The 22,530-nt window shown below is 49.4% G+C and overlaps 1 pseudogene; it reads right to left on the reverse strand.

Annotated features, from left to right (window-relative positions):
• Window positions 1-5,164: 5,164 nt before the first annotated feature.
• Window positions 5,165-21,705, reverse strand: LOC123280050 (protein SPATA31F1-like; annotated as a pseudogene).
• Window positions 21,706-22,530: the final 825 nt, after the last annotated feature.

The raw sequence follows: 22,530 nt of genomic DNA on the forward strand, positions 1-22,530 counted from the left end.
CAGGCAGGAGCAGGGGAGGGGTATGGCAGGAATTTCAGCTCAGAGGCTGGGCTAGTCCCAGAACAGGGCTTGCGGTGAGTTGGGCCCCTGTGGGATTGTATATTATCAGGGGTCCAAGGGCCTGGGTGCATTGATGCTCCTGGGTTTCCAGCTGCACACTGAGCCATCTAGGGACAAGCTGCCCTGATGACGATGTAGGTGTTACTGAAGGAGCTGCTGAGTTCCTGAAGTGCAAATGACCCATGCCTTCCTAATGTGTGATATTTGTGTGCCTGGTAGCTGCAGACATTACTCAGTGTGTAGCTGCCTAGAGTCAGGGTTAGAGTCAGGACTTTGCTTCGAATAGCATTGACGTAGTGGTTACAGAGTGGATGTAGTTAGAGGTGACCATTGGGACATGTAAAGATTTTTTCTGTGACACCCACCAGCCTTACCCGGACAGGGTGTGTCTGTCTGGTTTACTCTCCCCTTAGGTCTGCATCTGCTGCGTCAGGGAGGCTTGGGGTCAGGACTGTACAGTAAACTGGGGACATCTTAGGGATGGGGATGGGTGTGTAGGTCATGGACTCACTTGCTGACCTTTTCATTTCTTTAAAAGCACACAGCCAAGGGGCTGGCCCTGTGGCAGAGTGGTTAAGTTCATGTGCTGCGCTGTGGCGGCCCAGAGTTTTGCTGGCTTGGATCCTGGACACGGACATGGCGCTGCTCATCAGGGCATGTTGTAGTGGCGTCCCACATGCCACAACTAGAAGGACCTGCAACTAGGATATGCAACTGTGTACTGGGGCCTTTGGGGAGATAAAGCAGAAATAATAAAAAGAACACACAGCCAAGTTGTAGAGACCAGGGGTATGCATGTGAGTGCAGGACTATGCTTGTTAAAGGACAAGCATTGGGACAGAAATTACAAACTGGAGTTTAGAGGAAGGATAAAGAAGCTGGTCTGAGGCATCCTGGGAGGCTTTCTGGAGGAGAGCGGTTTGAGGATGGATTTGGACTGCGTTTGGGTTTGTGGGTCTACAAGATGGGCTGTGTTCGCATGTGTGCAAGCCTGTCTATGTGTCTGTATGTGTGTTTGTGCCTGTGTCTGCTCGAGCATGTCTGACTCAGGGTGTTCATGTCTCTGTAGGTGTGTTTCCTGGCCATGTTCCTGGGTAATCTTCATGAGTTTCTGGCATCATTGAATTTATGTCTTTCTGTTTATGTATGTATTTGGCTGGGTGTCTGCGTCCACATGTCTCTGACCGTGTGTGGCATTCTGCTCTGTCCTCTCACTTTCCCTGCCTCTCTCCCCTGATGCACCCCAGCTGCCAGCACGATTTACCACAAGAATGGCTTCCCTTCCCTTCTTGATGTCTGGCTTCCCATCAGTCCACCTGCCTGCCCAGGGCCCTGCCCCTGTGGCCTCTGTAGTCAGCTTGACCTTGGGAGTGATACATTCTGGAAAGCCCCTAATATGCCCCTTGCCTCACCAGGGACTCGGAGAAGTTTCAATAGACGAGCGTTACAAGGCAGGAAAGGGGGGCAGTTGGCAGCACCCACTCCTCCTCCTGGAAACAGAGCTCTCCCTCTGGCACCTTCCCAGGCTCCCTTTTTCCTTCCCATGCTCCCATCCAGACCAAGTATTGAGAGTCCCGACCCCGCTGTCTCTGGGGATGGGAACAGACAGTCCTCCACAAGCCCAGGGAGACCTGGTAGGGATCTGGTCCTCTGCGTCTCCCAGGACCTTACATGCCTGCATTGTGCTCGTTCCTCACATCGCCACTCGTTCTCAAGGCTCTCCCATCTTTCCCCTCCCTGCAGTAGACAGAGGAACTATTCTTGTCCTTCCTTCTGTGACAGGCCTGGTCTATGCCATGGGCCCCTGAGCCCAGGTCCGAGCATTTGTCTTTGGATAGCTGCTAAAGAGCAGAGGCCCAGCCACCTTCATATGGTACAGAAAGCAGCATCTCCATGGGGTTTATTCCTGTTCTCATCCTGTGTTCATTGCCCTCCCTGCCTGGGCTGCAGTCAGCAGGTACAAAAATGAGACAGCCGTGGTCTCTAACTTCTAGGACTCAGTGTTTAAGAGGAGAAGTGGTTTTGTGGAGAAGCCCCTCTCCTTCATTGCTGGTGGTCAGTTGCCTGAACTTCTCTCCATAGAATTCTGAAGTGCCCTCTGCTGAGCCAAGAGAAGGGCTCCAGGAGGTCACGGCTGTCCACCAAGACATGATGGCACCTTAGAGGACCATAGGCAAACTCCAAAGTTTCCAAGCAAGCGTTGATGTATTCCTAGTATCTACAACCAATTCTGGAGAGTAAATAGTTGACTTTGTGCCCTGCCTTGAGGCTGTTTATTCTGATTTTACCTCTCTTGGGCCTACGAGGAGCTGGAGGGTTGGTGTTGTGCTAGGGTTATGGGATGAGCAAGGCTTCATCTTTCAACAACATCCCACAACATCCAGGATGAATCATAGGCTTTGACCCTGTTTTCTCTCAGCTCTTGACTTTGCTGAGAATTGAGAATCCTGAAGCTCTCGATTCTACCTCATCTTTCTGCTCCCACCTCTTCGTTGTGGGTCACCAGCATAAGGCAGTGCTGGCTTGTGGCAGGTAGGATACATGGGAAGGAACTGCTCTACCCTAAGCCAGGATGTGTGCACATTAACCTTGGCTTCCCATCTGCTGCTGCTGTGACCCTTCTGGGTCATTCCCTTGATTGTAGGTCTCCCTCTTGTCTCCTTGCTCTGTACTCTCTGCCCAACTTCCACCAGGCATGGAGGATGTGCCTGTCACAAGACCTCCTATGATCTTTGAGGATGCTTTAGGAAAACACCTGGAGAGTGTTAGTTCATCAGGCCGGGGCCTTGTGCCTCCTGACCCTGAAGGCCACAATAGGGTGTGGGCCTCCATCCCTCAGGCATAGAATCACTATTTAGAAGAGGGGCACATTCATGCTTCTTCCTCTCCTGGCTTTTCTGCATCCTGCTAGCAGTGGACGTATTGTGCTAAGTGCTTGGGTGCTGTCAGTGGAAGAGAGTCCTGCCACCATCACCTCTTGGTAATGGGATGATGAATCATCCTGGATTTCCTTAGGAGTCAGTTGAGTCAGGATCATCCCACAGTCCCCCTTACCACATTCTAAGGAAGCTGCAGTACTTCCTATACTTCCTATAGCTTGGCCCCTCTTGTGTTAGTTCATAAGTTGGCAATGCATAGGTGCTACCTTCTGAAAGATGATAGGTGTCCAAAATAGAGGTCCATCTCATCCACTCAGGGCAGTGTCTTTGTCTTTCTGTGTCCCAGTTCTCTCTTCTCACTTTCAAGCCTCCCTGTTCCCTGGCTGAACACTAGGATGCCCCCTACACCTGCCCTGCTTCTCTCTTTCTAGCCTCATGCTCCAGGCTGTATTCATCTACAACTTCTCTGCAGTGTCTCCTACTGCTCCAGTCTTCTAAGAGCACCTGCTTTCATACACGTGATCAGCAATGTCAACCACCTTTTTATCTCCACCTGGCCTCTCAGTTGGACACCTATTCCTTAGGCTCTAATAGTAATTTGCCATGAACTTCCAGAACCCATCTCCAATTCTGGATTTTGGTTTTGATTATCCATACCCCTCTTTCCACCACTGGTCATGTTTCGTTCCCAGCTGCTCACTTACCCTTTTGGGCCTTTGCCCATACTCTCTTACATGTGAGAGAAACCTTTCTTCTAAGCCACAAAGTCCTTCCTCATTAATGCTACTTTCACTCTACTTAGCACCAGTGAATTGTCTGTGTTTTTAGCCAGGGTCAACCCCTGGGCAAGGGCATTCGCTTCCATCTCCTGACTTCTACACCACCACATTGTTCCATCAGTTTTCCCCTTGCTCTCCTGCATCATCAGTTTATCTCTCCTGACTGCATCATTTATGTCAACATCCAACATGCTATGTCTCTTGGCTGTAAAAACAAGCCTGTCTGGGTCTTCCTCCTACAACTATTTCCTCATTTCTCATTTTTCTGCATGTCTGTGGAAGAAACCTTGAAGGAATTGATTACACTTGCTGTCACAAATTGCTCTCCTTCAATTTTCTCTGGCATCCACTTCAGTTGTACCTCATCTCCTTCATTCACCTGAGTCTATTCTTCTCAAGGCCCTGAGTGATCTCTCTGTTGCTAAATCTAATGGTCAACTCTGAGTTTTATTTAGTCAAATCACAACTTTTCATGCAGTTGATCACTTTCTCCTTGTGATACTTTCCTCTCTTGGCTTCTAGTATCCCACACTCTTCTGGTTTGCATCCTGCCTCCCTGGCTGTTGCTTCTCAGTCTCTGCTTACTGATTCCTCTTTTTTCCTCTTCCAATGTTCTTAACATTGGAATATCCCTGATTTCTCCTTCAATTACATTTATCACCTTGATAATATCATCTAATTTCATGGTTTTATATACATCAATCAATCAATCACCTGTAGCCAGGACCCTCCCTGAGGACCATCAGGCTTCTCTGTTGAGAATAGACTTTTGGAGGCATGGTCTCAGGAGGAAGTAGAGAGATCAGCTATGATACTATTGCTATAATTGTAGCAGCAGAGGGAGTGAGCAGTGGTCATGTTCTGAATTCATTTTGAAGGTAGAGACAACAATATTTTCTGATGGATTGGATGTGGACTGTTAGAGAACATCAAGATGACACTAGTGTTTTTGACTTGAACAACTAACGAGAGAGTTGCCACTTACTAATGTGAGAAATACTGCAGATGGAGCAATTTGGTATGTGTGATTGGGTGGTCATGGGGGAACAGGGAATCAGGAGTTCCCTTTTGTGATGAAGATTGGACACCCAAGTGTGTATGTTGATTAGGTAATTTGGGCATGTGAGACTGTCTACCCCATAAGATAAGGATCTCCATGTGGGCAAGGCCTGTGTCTTGGTGACTGTGGGTCTGGCATAGTTCCTAGCACATAGGAAGAATGCAGATATTTTAATTGTTGAAAGCAAGATGCCTCTCAAGGTTATTTTTATTGTGATACTTTTGTGTTAACCTCCTCATCAGCTGAGTACTTCCTCCTGTGGCAGGACCGCACACTCCATAGCACTCATCCCACTGATATAATAATTCATCTGCCTCCTCAGTCCAGACTTTGAATTGAAGTACTATTAAGGTATTACTATGCGCCACTCACTCTCCTAAGCCTGGTGGTTATGACACATTATTGCAATTATTCAGGAAAGAAAGTTTGAAAAGCAGAACTGTAAGCAGAGGCACTAAAAGTAAAGTTGTCAACCTGAGAGATACCAAAATTAGAACGCAGTGACTAACTTGATGTATGGTCTGAGCCAAATGTATAGTGCTACCATTCCCTGACATTAGAAAACAGTTTGGTGGGGCGGAGGGTGTTTGGAAATTTTGAATTAATTTGCATCGTCTTTGGAGCAAGATGGAGTTTCCCCCCAGCTCTTGGCCGTACGTTTGGAGCTTAGAGGAAAGACTAGAGCCGAGAAATGGCTTTGGGAATCACCACTGTTAACAGTAAATGAGGTTTGGGGTCTAGATGTACAATTGTCTCCCATTCCCAGACGAAGAAACCAGGGCTTAGAAATGTGAAGTAATTGTCAAATGTCAGAGTTAGGATTCTAACTCTGGTCCTTTTTTCCACATTCCATCCTTGTTACTCTGACCTTAAAATCTGCATCCTCTCAAAGTGTCACGCATTTGGCCTGATAATTGTAAAAAGACATGCTCAAGGATTTTGTAATGTTTTCCTTGTGTTGTAGTTTTGCTCCCTTGGTTCATGTTTATCATCTTTCTTTGCCATGATTCTCTGGCCACTTCAGCCAGAAGTTTCCTTTTGAAGGGAAAAGGACGACCCACATCTTCTCATACTTAACCTTACATTGAGAGGAACAAGCACAGCCTTGGGCTGTGCTGTTCTGCCATGGCTCAGTCAGGGTCTGGGTTTCCAGTCTTCCTTCCAGGGAGATCGATACCTGCCCCAACCCAGTTCATGGGAGAAGGTAGGACAGGGTCCACTCTGCCTCCTCAGGAGGTGAAGGGAATATGAGTCTGATGGCCATCATTAAGAGATCCACTGTGCAGCCAGGGTGAGAGAGGCTGCTGGTGGTAGTGGGTCACCCATGCTGCAATAGTGCGGGAGTGGAGACAGGAGTGCAGTCTCACTGAAGAGGAAGCAGGAAAGAGCTCTAGGAGTATCTCAGTATGGAGAGTGATTCTAGAGGCCTCCTGAAACAGATGTATAGGAGGAATTTCCTTTAGGTTGTGTGGAGGGAGTGTGTGGACAGGATACAATTTGGAGGAGCTTACATTTTTTAGTGGCTGCTTACAGTTCTCAGCTTGCCTCTCAGCTTCCCTCTTGGGTTTCTCCATTTCATTGCAAGGGTTTCAGAGAATTTCACAGTATATTTCCATTAATGATAAAGAGATATTTCTCTGAAATAGTCAATTATTGGACATTACTACAGAAAGATAGAGGGGCCACAGTCTGACTTCAGTTCTGAGCAGCTTATCTGGTTGTTAGAGACTTGTGTGTAGCATTAAATTCTACATTCCTGGCCACTTTCTGTGTCTGGTGAATGGCACAGGACACTTTCCAAAAGACTTAAAGTTTCCTTTTGACAGTCAAGGTGAGTGGTTCTGCTGCATTCCGAAATGCAGTGGGTTATAATGAAGCAAAGGGGAAGGATGACAGGAATCGAAGGCTGGAGCTGGTAGGCTTATGTGATGCCATCTTTGGTTAAGGAAAGGACAGGAGTCATCTTCTGAGAGGAAGGCAGATCCTGGGAGGGGATACCACAGACTGAGTTCAGCACTATATAATATATTGGAAGCGCATAAAAATGTACATATATATATAATTATATGTAAATATTCAGGGAGGCAAGGTTGGTGGAAAGGAGGAAAGTGGAGAAGGATCCCAGTTGTAGGTGGTATAGAAATGAGACACAGCAGTAGGGCCAGGTACAAGCTGCTGGCAGTAACTTGATAAGCTTGGATGTGTTAGGAAAAACATTTATGTTTGTAGTTCATTCCCAGAAGGTTCAATGCTCAATTCACTGCTCTTTATCACGCTATGGGCAAGCATATTGAGGCTCAGATTTACTCACCTGCTTCCCCCTAAAGCACTTGGACCTTGGGTTGGCTTCCTGGCTCTGGATTCTCTTAAGTTCGAAGAAAATTGGCTTTGCTCTCTTCTCATGCCCTGGTTAGGATCATATGAGGTTCTGTCCCTAGTACTCAGACCTCTATCTACATGCTCCTCCTCCTTGCTTCTTTCCCTGTCTACTCTTGGGGGTGGGGGACAAGTCCTTCCATATCTGCTAGTGTGATCTTCATTCCAGTTGTCACTCGTTCCATGCAGCAGATAGGCAGTGGAGGTGGGATGTAGGCAAGAGAGTTACAGCAGCCTCCCACATGAGTTCTCCAGAAAGATCTAACCACTAACAAACAGGGAGCAGAGAGGGGGATTCTGTCATTTGCTTTTGACATCCTGTCATATTAGCTATGAAATTTTGATAAACACCAAGCACCTCCTCAAGGGTGGATCACTGTGACACTCCTCTAAAAAGCTTCCCTCCAGATTATGGACCAATATAGGAGTCCTCAGTGAATGGTGCCTGTGGGGTTTCTGGCCGTTCCTTCTTTTTTTTTTAAGATTGGCCCTGAGCTAACATCTGTGACAATCTTCCTCTATTGTGTATGTGGGATGCCGTGACAGCATGGCTTGATGAGTGGTGTGTAGGTTGGAGCTGTGATGTGACCTGTGAACCCTGGACCACCCAAGTGGAATACACAAATTTAACCACTACGCCACTGGGCTGGCCTCTGGCTGCTCCTTCTCATCAATACTGTCTTCACGTCCACATTGCTCCTCTGGGCCCAAGGACACCATGGGACGCCGCAATAGAATTCAAGCCTGACCTTTATGTTCAATGCACCTTTGACAAGGGCCTTCCTTCTCTGCTCGAGTCCCTTTACCCACAGTCCAGGGTGGGGCTGGGTGGAGTTGTGTGGAATGCTGACCCAGCTTAAGTGTGGGTTAAGCTCATTCTCTAGAGAGGGAGGACATTTTAGCCTCCCCCATGCCTTCCCTTAACCCTCCCCAGTGGAGAGAAGGCGCAGACAGACCACTCTTTGCTTAACTTATGGAGTGTATTTCGGGTGGTGCTCGTCCGCACCTGCACAGTAAGGAAAGTGACAGCATCAGTCCTCTTCAAGGGATGCAGGCGTTGGGAGCCTACAAAGTCTGTTGGTTGCACTGGGCTTCTTGAGGAGGAGGCCAGTGTTTCCCTCTGAGGGGACAGTTGAGAGTTAGGGTGGGTTCCCTGGTTGGGTGGGGGCACATGCCACTCGAGGACAGTGGCGAGGGCAGTGGTGGGGGTGGCCCAGGACTGAGGCAGAGTAGAGTTGGTGGGAGTGGGAGCAGTGCTGGAGCCTACCGTCTGAGGAAGGAGGGTTATCCAAGAAGGCCAGGCCCACCTGCTTCCCAGTGCGGGGAGATTGGGCCTTGGGGTCCCCTCTTGTCTTCTGTCTCTTAGGTTGCCCCGTGGGACTTTTGGCTGGAGCCAGGCTCTTTTCTACATTTTGTGTGGTGCTGGCCACTTTCTCAGCTGTGGAGAACACGGATTCCTTGTGCCCTTTGCCTTTTGTCTTGGGGTTAATCCAGTGCAGAAAGGATTTCATCTTATTTCTCAAGCCAGATTCTGGAAGGCCGGGCCTCTTGTAAGGATGGGCTGGCATCACCTGCCCCTGCAAAACCTGACCTGGCCAAGTTTGGCCCTGCCGTGGCTGACCCTGAATGAGTTGGCCCAGGAAAGGCTGGGCCTGGGATGCCTGGGGCACTACAGGCAGGGTGTGCTCAGGCAGCCCTGCTGGTTTGAGGATGACACTGATCTTTGTTTGAATGTCTTGCGGGTCATTCTTCTTGGGTTGCTTCCCCCCAGGGACTCCTGGAGGCAGCTCCAGGAGCTTAAGCTGAGGGCAATGCTGGCGACTGTGTGGACAGGGAGCGTCAAGGTGAAAGCTCTGTCTCAGTTCCCAGGGGCTGTCGGGTATCCTGTGCAGAAGCATGCTTTCTGGCCTCTGGGCTTCAGCAGGGTGGCCATTTTCTCTTGTTGAGGAGAGCCCAAACCCCGCATCCCCTTCTCCAAGGTCCCCTGCTGACTTGGGTTTCCCTGGGTCCTCTCTGTTTCCTGCCAGCATGGGGACTTGGGCTGAGTCCTTGCTCTTGCCAGGGCTGTGGGGCTCAGGGCTCCAGGGCTGCACCGGGCTGGGGTGGTTCACACTGGCCTCCAGCTGAACGCAAAGCACCTGGGCCTCTGTTGCTTCCTCACTGGGCTGTGAGATCTTGGAGGCCCAGTGGGCAAAACCATGGGGCACTGCTGTGGAACTAGGGTGCTTCTGGCTCTGCTGTACTGCCTTTAACTCACTGGCCAGCTGTTCTCTAAAGTGGAGCCATGCTGGATCTGGGGCACGAAGAGTGTCTTGTCTGCTGGGGAGTTCCTGGAGCAGTGTTTTTCCTGGCTTGCTTAGACTCCCAGGAGACTCCTGTGTGGTTGTGTTCTCTGGGATTGCTACGGATTGTTCCCTGGACGCCTTTGCCCTTATGGGAATTCCCAATTGTATCTCTAGGATCTTCTTTCTCAGATGGAAATTTAGTTTGTCCCAGATGGTTTTTCTTTTTCCGTTTTTGCTGGGAAAGAGTTGTCCTGAGCCAACATCTGTTGTCAATCTTCCTGTCTTTTTTTTTTTCCCTCCCCGAAGCCCCAGTACAGTTGTATATTATAGTTATAAGTCCTTCCAGTTTTTCTCTTTTTTCTTTTTGTGAGGAAGATCAGCCCTGAGCTAACATCTGTCACCAATCTTCCTCTTTTTGCTTAAGGAAGATTGTCCCTGAGCTAACAGCGGTGCCACTCTTCCTCTATTTTATATGTGGGCTGCTGTCCCAGTATGACTTGATGGCAGTGTGTGAGTCCTTGTCTAGGATTCAAACCTGGGAACCCCAGGCTCCCGAAGCATAGCACGGGAACTTAACTACTACACCACCAGGTCAAGCCCCTTCTAGTTCTTCTATGTGAGCTGCCACCACCACATGGCTACTGGCAGATGAATGGTGTAGTTCCTGTGCGTGGGATTCAAACTTGGGCCATTGCAGCAGAGCACAGCAAACTTTAGTTACTAGGCCATCAGGGCTAGCTCCAAGATAGGTTTCTTGAGTGAGTAGGAGTTGGTGGGCTCTGTCTGGCTTTCTAAAGGCACGGTCTCGATCACTCCTTCCACCTGCACTTCAGCCTGGAGCTCATCTGCAGAGTCTGCACAAGTCTTGTTGGCATCTTGAAAGCATGGCCCAAGACTTCGACACTGCTCTTCAGATGAGATCACCTGAGTCACGGGTTCTTTGGGGAATCCGACAGGCCCAGGCACCTTCTCTGGGGTTAGAACTTGAGTAGTGTTTGCTGGGGCCATGGCCCTGGAGAGAGCCACGTAACAGAGAGCAGGCAGCCCTGACAAGAAGGCCAGATACTTGTGCCGTAAAGTCGTCTCCAGTTTCTCAAGGGCTCCCTTGGACAGGGCCCGGGGCAGCTTAGGATATTCAGTGACAGCATCTGCAGAGGCTCGTTGCTGCTGATCGAGGGCTGTTGGCATCCAGGGTGTAACTTCCTATTGTAGATAAGAGTCAGTGGCTGGCTGTCCCTCGAGGGGCTTGCTTTCTGGGATGCAGGTGAAGGGAGCCCCTTTCAGGCCCCCGGGAATGATGCATTCCCACGAGCTGTAGACACAGGCAGGGACCTTGCCCTGGTGAATCTGCCCACGTTTGGAGTTGATGTGACTCTGCAGTATTGCCTTGGCCTGGTTGAGGAAGTGTGGCACAGGGCCTGACACTGGGTCCGTGACGGGTGAGAATGGGTCACCAGCCCCTATGACCTCTAGGGCTGTAGGTTGGGGAACAGTCACATTGGCCTGGGCCGTGCTGTTCCAGGACAGAGTCTGCAGGTCAGTGGGGGACAGGAACAACTGGATGGACTGCTGGATCTTCTGGGGCAGGCCCCAGCGATGGTGAATCAGCTGCCTCTGGAGGTGGAATCCCAGCAGCCTCCGGCCATGCTCCGGGAAGAAGCGGAGTTCTCTGGTCAGGACTGAGCTGGACTTCCCGGGCCAAGAAGTTTTCCCAGTCTTAGGAGACTGGGCTTTGTCACAGAGCTTATACTGCCCGGGGCTGTGAGTGTGTTGGGATGTCTGGAAAACTGCTGGCAAGCCCCACTGAAGCTGGAGCTGCCTCTGCCGCAGATGCCACTCCAGGGCTTGACACTGGGCCAGTGTCAGAAATGGGACCTTGATTTGAGCTTGTTGGTGGTCAGACGGAGCGACCCAATTTGGGGAAGATGGGGAAGAGGGTGGGGCTGAGTGGGGTGGAATTTTAGGTGGCAGAGGAGGGAAGGAGAGCTCCTTGAAGAGAAAAGGATCCTTCAAATGGGGCTTGGACATGTTCCCATTTATGGAAAGGCCACGAGAGCCAAAGAAGATATCAACCAGGGACTCACTGTGCAGAGAAGGGAGGCCACAGAATAGCTGGCTATATTTCTGCTCCAAAGGGCCCACTGCGTCATGAGCCTGTGGCCCAGGAAGTGGATAGAGGCCACTGAAGTCTTTAAGGGCTGCGGAGTGCAAGGCTAGAGCCATATGGTCTGGGATTTGCCGGTAGTGATGTCTTTGTTCTGGGTCCACAATGGACCATTCAGAAAACCAGAAGGCCTGAGTGGGCTGGCCAGCCATACATGTACCCCAGGTCTCGTAGGAAATCGTCCCACATTCCTCAACAGAGATCTGAGAAGTATCACTCTGGATGAAAGAAACTGGTTGGTCACTTACAGGTTGGTAAAACAAAAGTGGGTTTTTTGCATAAAGTGCCTCAGGGACTCCTCCACTCGTCGGGGGAGCCCCCACCTCTGGAAATGCATCCATTTTCTTATATGTACCTCTAGAAACCTCAGGACATGAGGACTGAGGAATGGCAGGTGGGCAGGGAGGACACTGACCATATGCAAGCCCACAGGATGTGTCAGGGTAGCGATTTCTGGGTTCTGGGTCAGCACCTGAGAATTCACTGGTGGCTGACCTTTGTTCCCACAGACAAGGCTGGGGTTGCTTTGCATCATCTTCTACTGGTACCCTGGAACCACAGGCTCCTCAAATCTTGAAGAAGACACTATCTCTGGGCCCCTGGGCATCTCGAGCACTTGCAATTCCTGCCCCCGCTGGAGGTGTTCAGCCCAGTAATGGTGGAGGCTGACTGCACCAGCGGACTGGGCAGCGGACTGTGTTAAGGATCTCTGATCCGTTAATTGCAACACTGTGGGGATTGCAGATGGAAGTGGAAGCTCTTTGGATTGTGGAGAAGGATGCTGCAAACTCTGCTCGAAAGACACAGTAGACAGGGACAGCATCTCTAGGCAAGAGGAACCCTGCGATGGCCTCGATGAAGTGGAAGAGATCAGGCTGTTCTCACCCGCCAGCAGCTGCTGAATCTCCAGAGCCAGGGCATTGCAGATTTGGCAGCAGGTATCTGCACACAGGAGCTGCCGCACACTTCCCTCCCGAGGAAGCCAGCCCTGGCTGGGAAGGGAAACGTGGCAACTGTTACTGATGGAGTGACACTTGCCTCTTTGGAAGTGTGTGGCCTGGAGATTGGCACTGCCCTCCCCTATCCCTGGAGGCCCTCGGGCCTACACTGCCTGGCTGTTTACCCATCTACTTTTCTTCCTAGGAAAATGGCTTTTGGTAAGTTGTGGTGTGCTGCCTGAAGTTCTGGGGCTGGTTGGGCAAGGTGTCAGAGAAGCTGTGGGAGCGCAGGGCCATGCGAGACCCAGTGGTGGGGTGAATTCTCTGTTGGCCTGTGTTGAGAAGCTGAACTAGGATAAGCGGAAGCCAGTGGTAGCTGATGGGGCATCACCAGGGGGAACCTGGAATCAGTTTCATTTGGGGCTAAGAAGGCCACAGCCTGCTATTCAGTATTGCCAAACTGTGGAACGTGAGGTGCTTCTGGGAACTCTGCATTCTGGGGACTCTGGGGTGCACACAACATCTCTTGGGAGCCAGACGCATGCTCTAGAGATCTTAAGAAGAGGATGAGATGACAGGCTCCTGTCTGAGGGTTGTCTCAGGGACTGGCTTCCCTGAAGACAGAACCAGAGGAGGTAATGTCAGCAGGGCCCAGCCAGACTCCGAGGGGTCTGCCCTTGAAAGGGCGTAGCTGTAAAGAGAGTATGACATTGAGGACTTATTTATGCACTTTATCCATTCTTTCACCTCAATAGCTTGTCTTGTGGCTGAGCGCAAAGCTATGTAGAGTCGTTTATGAATCATGCACTAGTCAATCCTGAATTCCAGGACCAATGTGAGCCAGGCCCGAGCAGAACTGGGAGACTCCTCCCTCCGGAGATGTTTGTTCCCCCAGTGCCCTGGCAACCCTCTCCACCAGTGCTCCAGCCTCCGCTGTGTCTTGCTCCCTCCCTGCTATTATCTGTTTCCTCATCCCTGCACCCAGTCAAGCAGAGAACTCATCACAGGCCAGGCTGGCAGTAGAGAGGCTGCAAAGAGCAAGAGATCACCTTTTCATGACAGAGAGCAGTTCCCATGGCTTCTTATCTTCCTCCTGGGAAATTCTCCTGGCTGAGGAAACAGGAGACAGTGTTACATGGAATGGGAGAGGATTCAGGGACATCCTATAGGAAGCTGAAGGCCTCTGAATGAGAGGAGAGTGGAAACTCCAAGAGTCAATGCTGTGTAAGACATGTCTGCATACAACTTAGCCAGTTACGATGTGCTGTCCAGGACCTGGGTCATCAGATCATCACCAGCACACTGTGATTGATGCCGGATCATCAGATGCCCATTTCCTGGATGACAAATCTGAGAGCTGAAGTGACTTCCACAGTGTACTAAAACTAGTAAATGACACAGCTAAGAATTCTGCTCTACTTCCTCATTCTTCCTTCCCATGAGTAAGGTGAAGAATTTTGGAACCTTCCTAGGCTCTGATTTCCCAGCCAAGAAAGTCTTCTGGGAGAAGTTGTCGACTTGTGAAGCTGGAGTCTTCAGTGGTGAGAACACTGGCTCATGGTACCAGGGGTCATAGTGGGCCAGAACTATGGGAATTACACACAGAATGGAGGGGTCAGAGCAGAGACTGGGATTACCTCTTGGTCCTGCCTCTCTAGCCCTTTGCCTGGCTTTTTGGTGATGCTTAAAGACAAAAAAGTTAGAGTTTGAAGCTGACGCTCCATTTTCTTTGTCATGTCCAAAATGAGCCAAAGGAAATATTCATTTCCCAATCCCTTTCTATATATCTCTCTGTATTTTGCTGACTTTCCTAACTTTCCTTTCCACACTCCATGTTATTTCTCACCTCAGCATTTCTCTGCTTGCTTTTGATTCATTTTGAGGCTCTTCCATACTCTCTACCGCCCAGTTATTTCCCAGGGGAAGTTCTGCCTGACGCTTATGATGAAACAAGAGACAGAGTGGAACAGATTAAAGGGTGTATAGGTCTAAAGCCAAAGGACTTCTGCTTACAATTGCCTTACTAGACTGCCAACTGGAAAAGTCCCCCATATTGAGAGGTCTACTGAGATCCAGTGAGTAGATTCTAGTTCATCTCGGTCTCAGCCCAAGCCTGATAGAGAGGTTCTTGATTTTCCAATTAGAATACACTGCAGGAATGGCCTGGTAAGGAATTATTTCTAGACTCTGAGAAGAGCAATGCCATATAAGAGTAACTGAATTTGTGGTATAAAAATTGAGGGAGGGGATGGGTACAAAGAAAGACTCTGACAAGCTTCTTATCTGGGACTTAATTGGTTCAGTCGTGGTCATAGTGTTTCCCTACCTGGCAGCAGCTCCTTTTCGGTTCCAACCTTAATCCATCATAACTCCTTTTCACTTGCCAGATAATTAGGGTAATAATGAAGATGGAGCCATAAACAAAAGTAGGGCTCAACATGGTCTAAACCTCATTAGCATGAGGAGACCAACCATCCTTCTCTCTAGGCGGTCAGGGTCCTGGTGCCTGATGACTCCCAGTGGTATGCCTCACGGAAGACAGAACCAAGTGAGCGGACTGCATCACAGAGCCCTTCTGTTTCACAAGCAGGTGTAGTGACAGAGTCTTGACCTGTCTTCGGGAAGCTTATGTGTTGATGCAGTCTGTAGGTGAGGGTGTCTGGTTGTCTGTAAGGGTTGCCGAGCCTCAGCCCAAAGGTGCCCGCTCCCAAGCAGTGTCTGCTCCCACTTTGTCTTCACTCTCCACACCCTACACCAGCCCGGTGGCTCAGCTCTGTCCTTCACGACAACTGTCTGGTCACCCATCCCCAGAAAACAGTGTTTAGGGACATGGCACTTTTGAGGACGAGTGGCTGGGACAGAGGAACCTCCACCAGCTGCTGCCCCCATACTGGAAATATGTCCTAGAAGCACACACGAGATGAAGGAGGGCAGAGTCTGGTTAGGCTTGGAAATGGAGAGCTTTTTGTTACAGGCAGTGGGCGACAGGCAATCAGAGGTTTGTGAAGGGACCAAGGCTGATGTGGCAGAGAAAGGCCAAGGTGGCAATACCTTGAAATTTACATACGTGGAGGAACTCTTCTGTGTGGTGAGAAGAGATTGTAAATACTGCCTTCCATGGAGGCACTAATGAGACTCACTTACTTTAGGAGTTTCTAAGAGTTAGTTTTCTAGAGCTGTTTTACCGTGTTAGAGAATTCTGTCTGCTCGTGGAGATGAATACCTGCAGAGATGGGTTAGTGGCCACTTCTTTTTTGTTTTTTTTTTTTTCTGCTTTATCTCTCCAACTCCCCCCCCCCCCCCCCCCCACTCCGGACACAGTTGTATGTCTTAGTTGCAGGTCCTTCTAGTTGTGGGATGTTAGTGGCCACTTCTGACTTAAGGTAATAAACTAGTTGCTGATCGTGGTTAGATTTACTCATCTGCTCTGGATATATGCTATTTCCCTGAAGGAGATTTTTTTGTGTTGTTGTGTTTTTTTTTTAACCTGGATTTTTTGACGTCTTTGAGCAGGGCACTTATTTTCTAATTGCTCCCTGTGTCCCATCACTCCTATACTCTGTGCATTTATTTACATGTTTATGTTCCCTTCTTGACCTCTGTGGATATTGTCGTATTTCTCTAATACTCCAGGATTCCGGCATTTCCTTGAGAGGATCTTGGCCTAGTGATTGTGGTCTGTCACAGCCAAAAATCCTTGGGCTCACCATCTCTGAAGGGGCTATTTGGTCCTTCCTGTAGCATCCAGTCCTCCACCCAGCTGGCATGGTTAGCCCTCAGTCTGTGCTCATCCCTAAGCTGGGCAGTGTCAGGGGTACAAACACATATGAGTCATGTTGCCTTTTTGCTCTCAAGCCATTTAATCTAGTTTCCAAGATAAGACTAATTCACATGAAGCAAGAGCCAACAATCTAGAACAAATAGAATTATATACTCACTTGTGAAGCCCAGGTCACACACATCCCATTTCAGAGGAGGGAAGGTATAGTGAGGACCAGGGTGGTCAGACAGGGCTCCTGCGTAGAGTGACGTTGGATTTGGGTCTAAAGGTGCAGGCTGTGAGGGAAAGGAGGTGTTCCAGGTGGGGGAGAAACTTACCAACAGATGCAGAACCCTGAGGAATGGGGCACGGAGTGCATCTGGCAGTAAGAAGTGCATCTATCTCTAGCAGAGGTGCAGGTGGGCGAACTCAGGGGACTTGTGGGGAAAGACTGGAGGTGCAGAGGTGCGGCCTGTTGATGAAGAGCCAATGCATTTAATTGATTTCAATTACTGAACGTAATTGGTATTTTAGAAGTAGGCATACATATACATGGTACGAAATTCCAAACAAATAAGAAAGTATGTACTATGTATCTTTCCCACCCTTTTCTCCCCTTTTTCTTGCCTGTGTACCTTTCAGAATTTTCTTTCCATTTATCTTTCAGAATTAATTTAGCATAGGAAGCATAAATAAAGTGACGTTGTTTTCTTCAGAAATGGAAACATATGATAGACACTGTTTTTCCTCTTTCTTGTTTTATTGAATAATTGGAACATATCTTGCGTATATAATTTTCTTTGATGGCTCTACCATGTTGTTTGATAGAAGTGCAACACAACTTTTCTTTAATCCCATATTCGTGGATATTTAGTTATTTAAAGTCTTTTGATGTGAATAATAATGCTGACACAAACCTCATGTATATAAGTCCTTGTGCACGGGTATGAGTGTATGTATATATAGAAGAAATTCCTAAGAGTTGAATTGATGGATGAAAGGGGGTCAGTATTTTTAATGTTGATATTGTCTTATTGCCCCACCAATGTAGGAATTTGCACTCTCACCAAAACAGTGTAAAGTTGCTTTCATTCCTTGCTTATTGATTCAATATTATCAAATTTTTTATCTTTGTCAACTGGAGAAGTGATAAATTGTATCTTGTAAGTTTACAAATTTGTTTTAAGGTAGGCTAATCACTTAATTACATAATCACTTTTATATGTTTATTTCCTCTTCTGTTAAATATCTGTTCCTATTGTTTGCCCACAGATTATTGATCTTTTACATATGGATTTTTAAGTGCTTTTCAAATTAAGAAAATTAGCACTCTCTATTTGTATTACAAGAGGCACCCAGGTGATCCTGGGGGTACCTGGGGTACCTCCTAGTGACGCCATGCTCAGTGGTCAAAGTTAATGGAGAACCCCTGTAACCTTCATTAAGCTGGACCACCAGGGGCTGGTATCCCTTGGGTGTGAAGGTTTGGGTCTCTTAACAGGCATAGAATATCAACTGGCTGAAGTGCCAGTTGGAGGTAAAGGGAATAAGTCATAGAGGAAGGGTGGTAAAGAGAATTCTAGATTCCTGTCCCCTGGTCTGCATACCCTGTGTAATCCTTCTTTGAGGGGTTCCCCTTGACCTCTTTACCTGTAAATATGATAGGATATCACACATGTGATTAAGCTATTGCCATATGGCAAAAATGAAGGGATTTTGCAGATGTAATTAAGGTCCCTAATCAATTGACTTTGAGTTAGTCAAAAGGGAGATTATCCTGGGTGGGCCTGACCTAATCAGATAAGTCCTTTAAAAAAGTGTCTGGAGATAAGAAGCAGCAGCAGATGCCCTCATGTTGACCTTGAAGAAGCAAACTGTCCTGTTGTGGAGAGGGCCATGTAGCAGGGAGTTGCAGGCAGCTCTAGGAACTGAGGACCTCAGTCCTACAACCACAACTGCCAACACCCAGAGGCTTTAGAAGAGGACTCTGAGCCTGAGATGAGGTTGCATCCCCGAGTTCAGCCTGGGGAGACCCCAAGCAGAGGACCCAGCCAATCTGTACCTGGACTGCTGACCCACAGCAACTGTGAGGTAATAAATTTGGATTTTTTGAAGCCGCTAAATTTGTGGTGAGTTGATACACAGCGATAGATAACTAATACAGGAAGGAAGTAGTAAATGCCAGCTCAGCCCCAGGACCAGTTTCAGACTGTGGCTTTTATGCAGATTTCCTGCCTGGTTGTGAAACGTCTCTCTTTCTTCCACTGACTGCCCTTTTCTTTCATCTTCCTTTGTTCCGTTCTTGAATAGTGGTTGTTGTGGTGATGTTGCTAGTGCTCATGAAGATTCTGGTTTACTTCTGGCAGTTGCCCTGTTGATGTTGGGCATGGCTCTGTGACCGACTTCAGCCAATGAAATGTGTGCAAAAGTGGCATGTGTCATCTGTGGACAGAAGCATTTAAGCAAGGATTCCCCTTGCTGTCTCCCTAGGTGGAATGATCATGGAACATGTGTTGAGATGAAGGAGGATGCCCAAAGATCAAGGCAGCCAGAAATGTTGAGCCACCATATGGAGCACAGCTGTGCTAGAGACTCGCCTGGACCCACAGCAGGCTTGGTGTGCATGGGGAATAGAATTTTGTTGCCTTAAGCCACTCAGATTTGGGTGGCATTTGTTGTTGCAGCGTAACCCAGCCTATCCTAACCAATCAGGTGTCTTGGTGGTGGATCTCAGGTGGTAGAATAGGGAGATGAGATTACAGCAAAACTAGGGGAGGAATGGATGTCACTTCTAGATCTTGGATTTAGAATTGGATTTTGTTGGGGGTGGGGGTGGGGTGGCACTGTGGCTGAGTGGTTAAAGTTCCATGCGCTCTGCTTCAGTGGCCCAGGTTTGAGGGTTCGGATCCTAGGTGCAGACCTACTCTGCTCATCAGTCATGCCATGCCTCCATGCCAGTGGAGGAAGACTGGCATGGCTGTTAGCTCAGGGTGAATCTTCCTCACACACACACACACACACACACACACACACACAGGTAGAACTGGGTTTTGCTATGGATTGAATTGTGTCCCCCAGAATTCGTACATTGAAGCCCTACTCCCAACATGACTGTATCTGGGATAGGGTCTTTAGGAAGTACTTAAGGTGAAATGAGGTCATCAGGGTGGGGCCCTAATCAGACAGGACTGTGGCCTCTAAGAAGAGGAAGAGGGAGAGATCGCTCTCTGCCGTGTGAGGACACAGTGAGAAGGTGACCCTCTGCAGGCCAGGAAGAGAGCTCTCACCAGAACCTGACCATGCTGGCCCCTTGAACTTGAACTTCTAACTTCCAGAACTGTGCGAAAATAAAGTTCTGTTGTTTCGGCCACCCAGTCTGTGGTATTTTATTATGGCAGCCCAAGTGACAAAGACAGGTGTGGTAATTGCTAAGGCCCTGAGTAGTCTCTCTTTGGGGAGAGGTGAATTGTTTTGGTTGTATAAGCAAAAGTAATATTATGTTAGGTAACACTCTTAGATTTTTAAGAAGTTTAGAGTTGGGAAGAAGAATGAATGTTGATGTTGGATAGCCATAGGGTGGACTATAGAGGTAGTTATCATTTTTTCACTGCCCACAACCTTAACCCCTTTCTATGTTTGAGGAATTTCCTGCTTTATTAGTCTTGGTCACTGGAAGAGCTTGCCTTCCATCACAGAATCCCTAGAGGTCACATCCTAATTTTCCCAGCCCGCTTTGCAGCTAGGACTTGGGCATATGACCTAGGCTTAGCTAATCAGAAGCACCTTCCAAGGACTGTGACAGGAAGCTGGTAGTGACGCCAAGGAGCAGGGTTAGTGGAGCATCCGTTTTGGCGGTGGTAGGAATGGTGGCGGAAGTGATGTCTGTTTTCTAGGAGCAGCTGTGGCCGTGATACCAGAGGTGGAATCTGGCAGGCTGACCACCTAAACTTTGTGGCAACAGTACAAGTGGAGGCCCACTTACCATGTGTCTAAACATTGAAAAGTTATAAATCAAGCTAACAAATAGTCAAATAAACATGTATCTATCTAACTACCTTGAAAAATCTAATTTCAAAACAATTTGAAAGCCAGGTTCAGATTCAGAATTCTTGGACTCCTTGGAGTTCCATGATGGAATGAGGTGGTAAGGGGACAGCCAAGGTCCAGTACCCTACTTGTCCCCTTCCCCTTCCTGCCCTACCTTCCTTCCATCTTGTGCCAGGATTGGCCTCATGTCCTGAGGGTGGACACTGCCGCCCCATAGATACAAGCTCCTTCCACGTTTCCTGCAAATAGCTACCTCTTGGCCACCCTCTCCACCTAGTAGTGTGCACATCAGTGACATAGTCCATCCCAGGAAGGACAGACCTGAGCAAGAGGCCTGCATGGACTCTGGAAGCTGCGTGGGGCCCCTGGGGCAGGGCATTCTTTGGCTTTCAGTTCCTGAAATGTGGTCAAGAAGGAGAAGCATGGGCCCCCAGTGGGTACGTCCTCTCAGCCCCGTGTCCTCTTGCCCTGTGTCTGGAGCTGTGACTGGAGGAGGGCTGGAGGAGGGCCGTCTAAAACATGGAGTGCTGGGCAGGGGCCCCAGGCATCTGGTCGTCGGGGTGGCACTGGCATTTGGTATCACCTTTCAGTGGTGCCGCCGTGCTGTCCTGGAGGGCTGTCTGCATGGTCCTGGCTCTACTACATGTCTTGAGGTGGCTGTCCACTTATCCGGGTAGGGCAGTGTGGAAACTGCTGGAGTTAGAGCCACCCACTTGGGCAGGTTGGGGCGCAGGGCAGCTCACATCTTCTGCCTCCCCATGGGAGCACAGGGGAGACTCTAAGTTTCTAAGAACAGAAGCGGCTGAGGGGTCTGACTCTCCCAGCTGCTTGGATCCTTAGAGGCTCTGTGTTTGCCCTTGCCCTTGGCCCCAGTCCTGCCTGTCTCTGGCCCCTCAAGACATTGAAGTGGCCCCTAGAAGCGAGTCCTGCAGGAGTCTGATCCAACCCCATCCGTCCTGAGATGCTCTCCCCTGCAGACGTGGCAGCCAGGCTGGCTCAGAGGCCACCAGAGAGGCCCCAGCTCAGAAGCCTGCCCCCTCCCCCAGAAGCCCCGCCCACAGGACCCCTAGTCCTGCCCCTGCCCTCAGATTCCAGCCCTGTCCCTCCATTCCTCCTTTCCTTTCAATGTCACCAGGTCCTGGCCTCTGATACTCCCCTGGGAATGGAAGTGAGGACGTGGGCGTAGCTGTAGCTTGATCCCCTTCTCCACTGCCCACTCTTGGGAAAAGTGAGGCCTGAGCAGACCTCCAGAACCCATGCCTACTTCCTCCGGGAGGCTCAAGCCATGGGGTCCTACCTGAGGCCTCCAGCTTCTCTCTTTTTTTCCCGGCCCTTCCTAGCGAGCCAAGCCTTTCCAACCCAAGTGGACATCCCAGCCCCCAGCCCTCAGCCCTCAGCCCTCAGCCCTCAACCCAAGTGCTACTGGTCAGGCAGACTTGGGCTGCGACCTCAGCCTTGCCACTCACTAGCTGAATGAACTTGGGAGGTCAGTCTACCTCTGTGTGCCTCAGTTTCCTCATACATAGAATGAGACTAGTAATCCAGTGCTCCTAGGGTTGTCTGAGGATGCAGTGATGTAATGCACACAAAGGGCTCTGCTTGGAGCCTAGCACCTGGCCATCGGCCCAAAGTAACAGCTTTCCCTATTCCCTGAGGGCCACTTCCTCGGACCTGGCCCTGCCTTTTTGTTCCCCATTTTTACTTAGGAGATGGGTCCACTGAGAGAGGTGTATGTATAGTGACTAACACTTCAGATTCTGGAGCCAAACTGCCCAGCTGGGAACCCCGGCTCTGCCACTTTGCCAGCTTGTAGCCCGGGCACGTTACTTCACCTCCGCACCTCGGTTTCCTCAGCTGTAACCGAAGCATGACGACGGCACGGAAGCCGCGCCCGGCCCCTAGGAGGCGCTGGTGGAGAGTTAGCTAGAACCACAGAGCCATGTCCGTCCACGTGGACAAAGTCCCAGGGCCATCGAGGAAGTTCTCTGAGCAGAGAGGGGCCTGCGTCTTCCTGCAGAGGGGCTCGAGGGACACTCCCCACTTGGGAGCCCTGCTCCTTTGTGAGACTGTTATTTCCAAGGGTTTCTGGCTGTTTCTGAGTTTCCCGGAGACCAGAGAAGGGGGGCCAGGGGTAGGGGTTTACCGAGAAATCGAACTTGAGATGGTGAAAATATGATCGAAA

Source organism: Equus asinus, chromosome 23, assembly GCF_041296235.1.
Source record: "Equus asinus isolate D_3611 breed Donkey chromosome 23, EquAss-T2T_v2, whole genome shotgun sequence".
In the NCBI taxonomy this organism is placed as follows: Eukaryota; Metazoa; Chordata; class Mammalia; order Perissodactyla; family Equidae; genus Equus; species Equus asinus.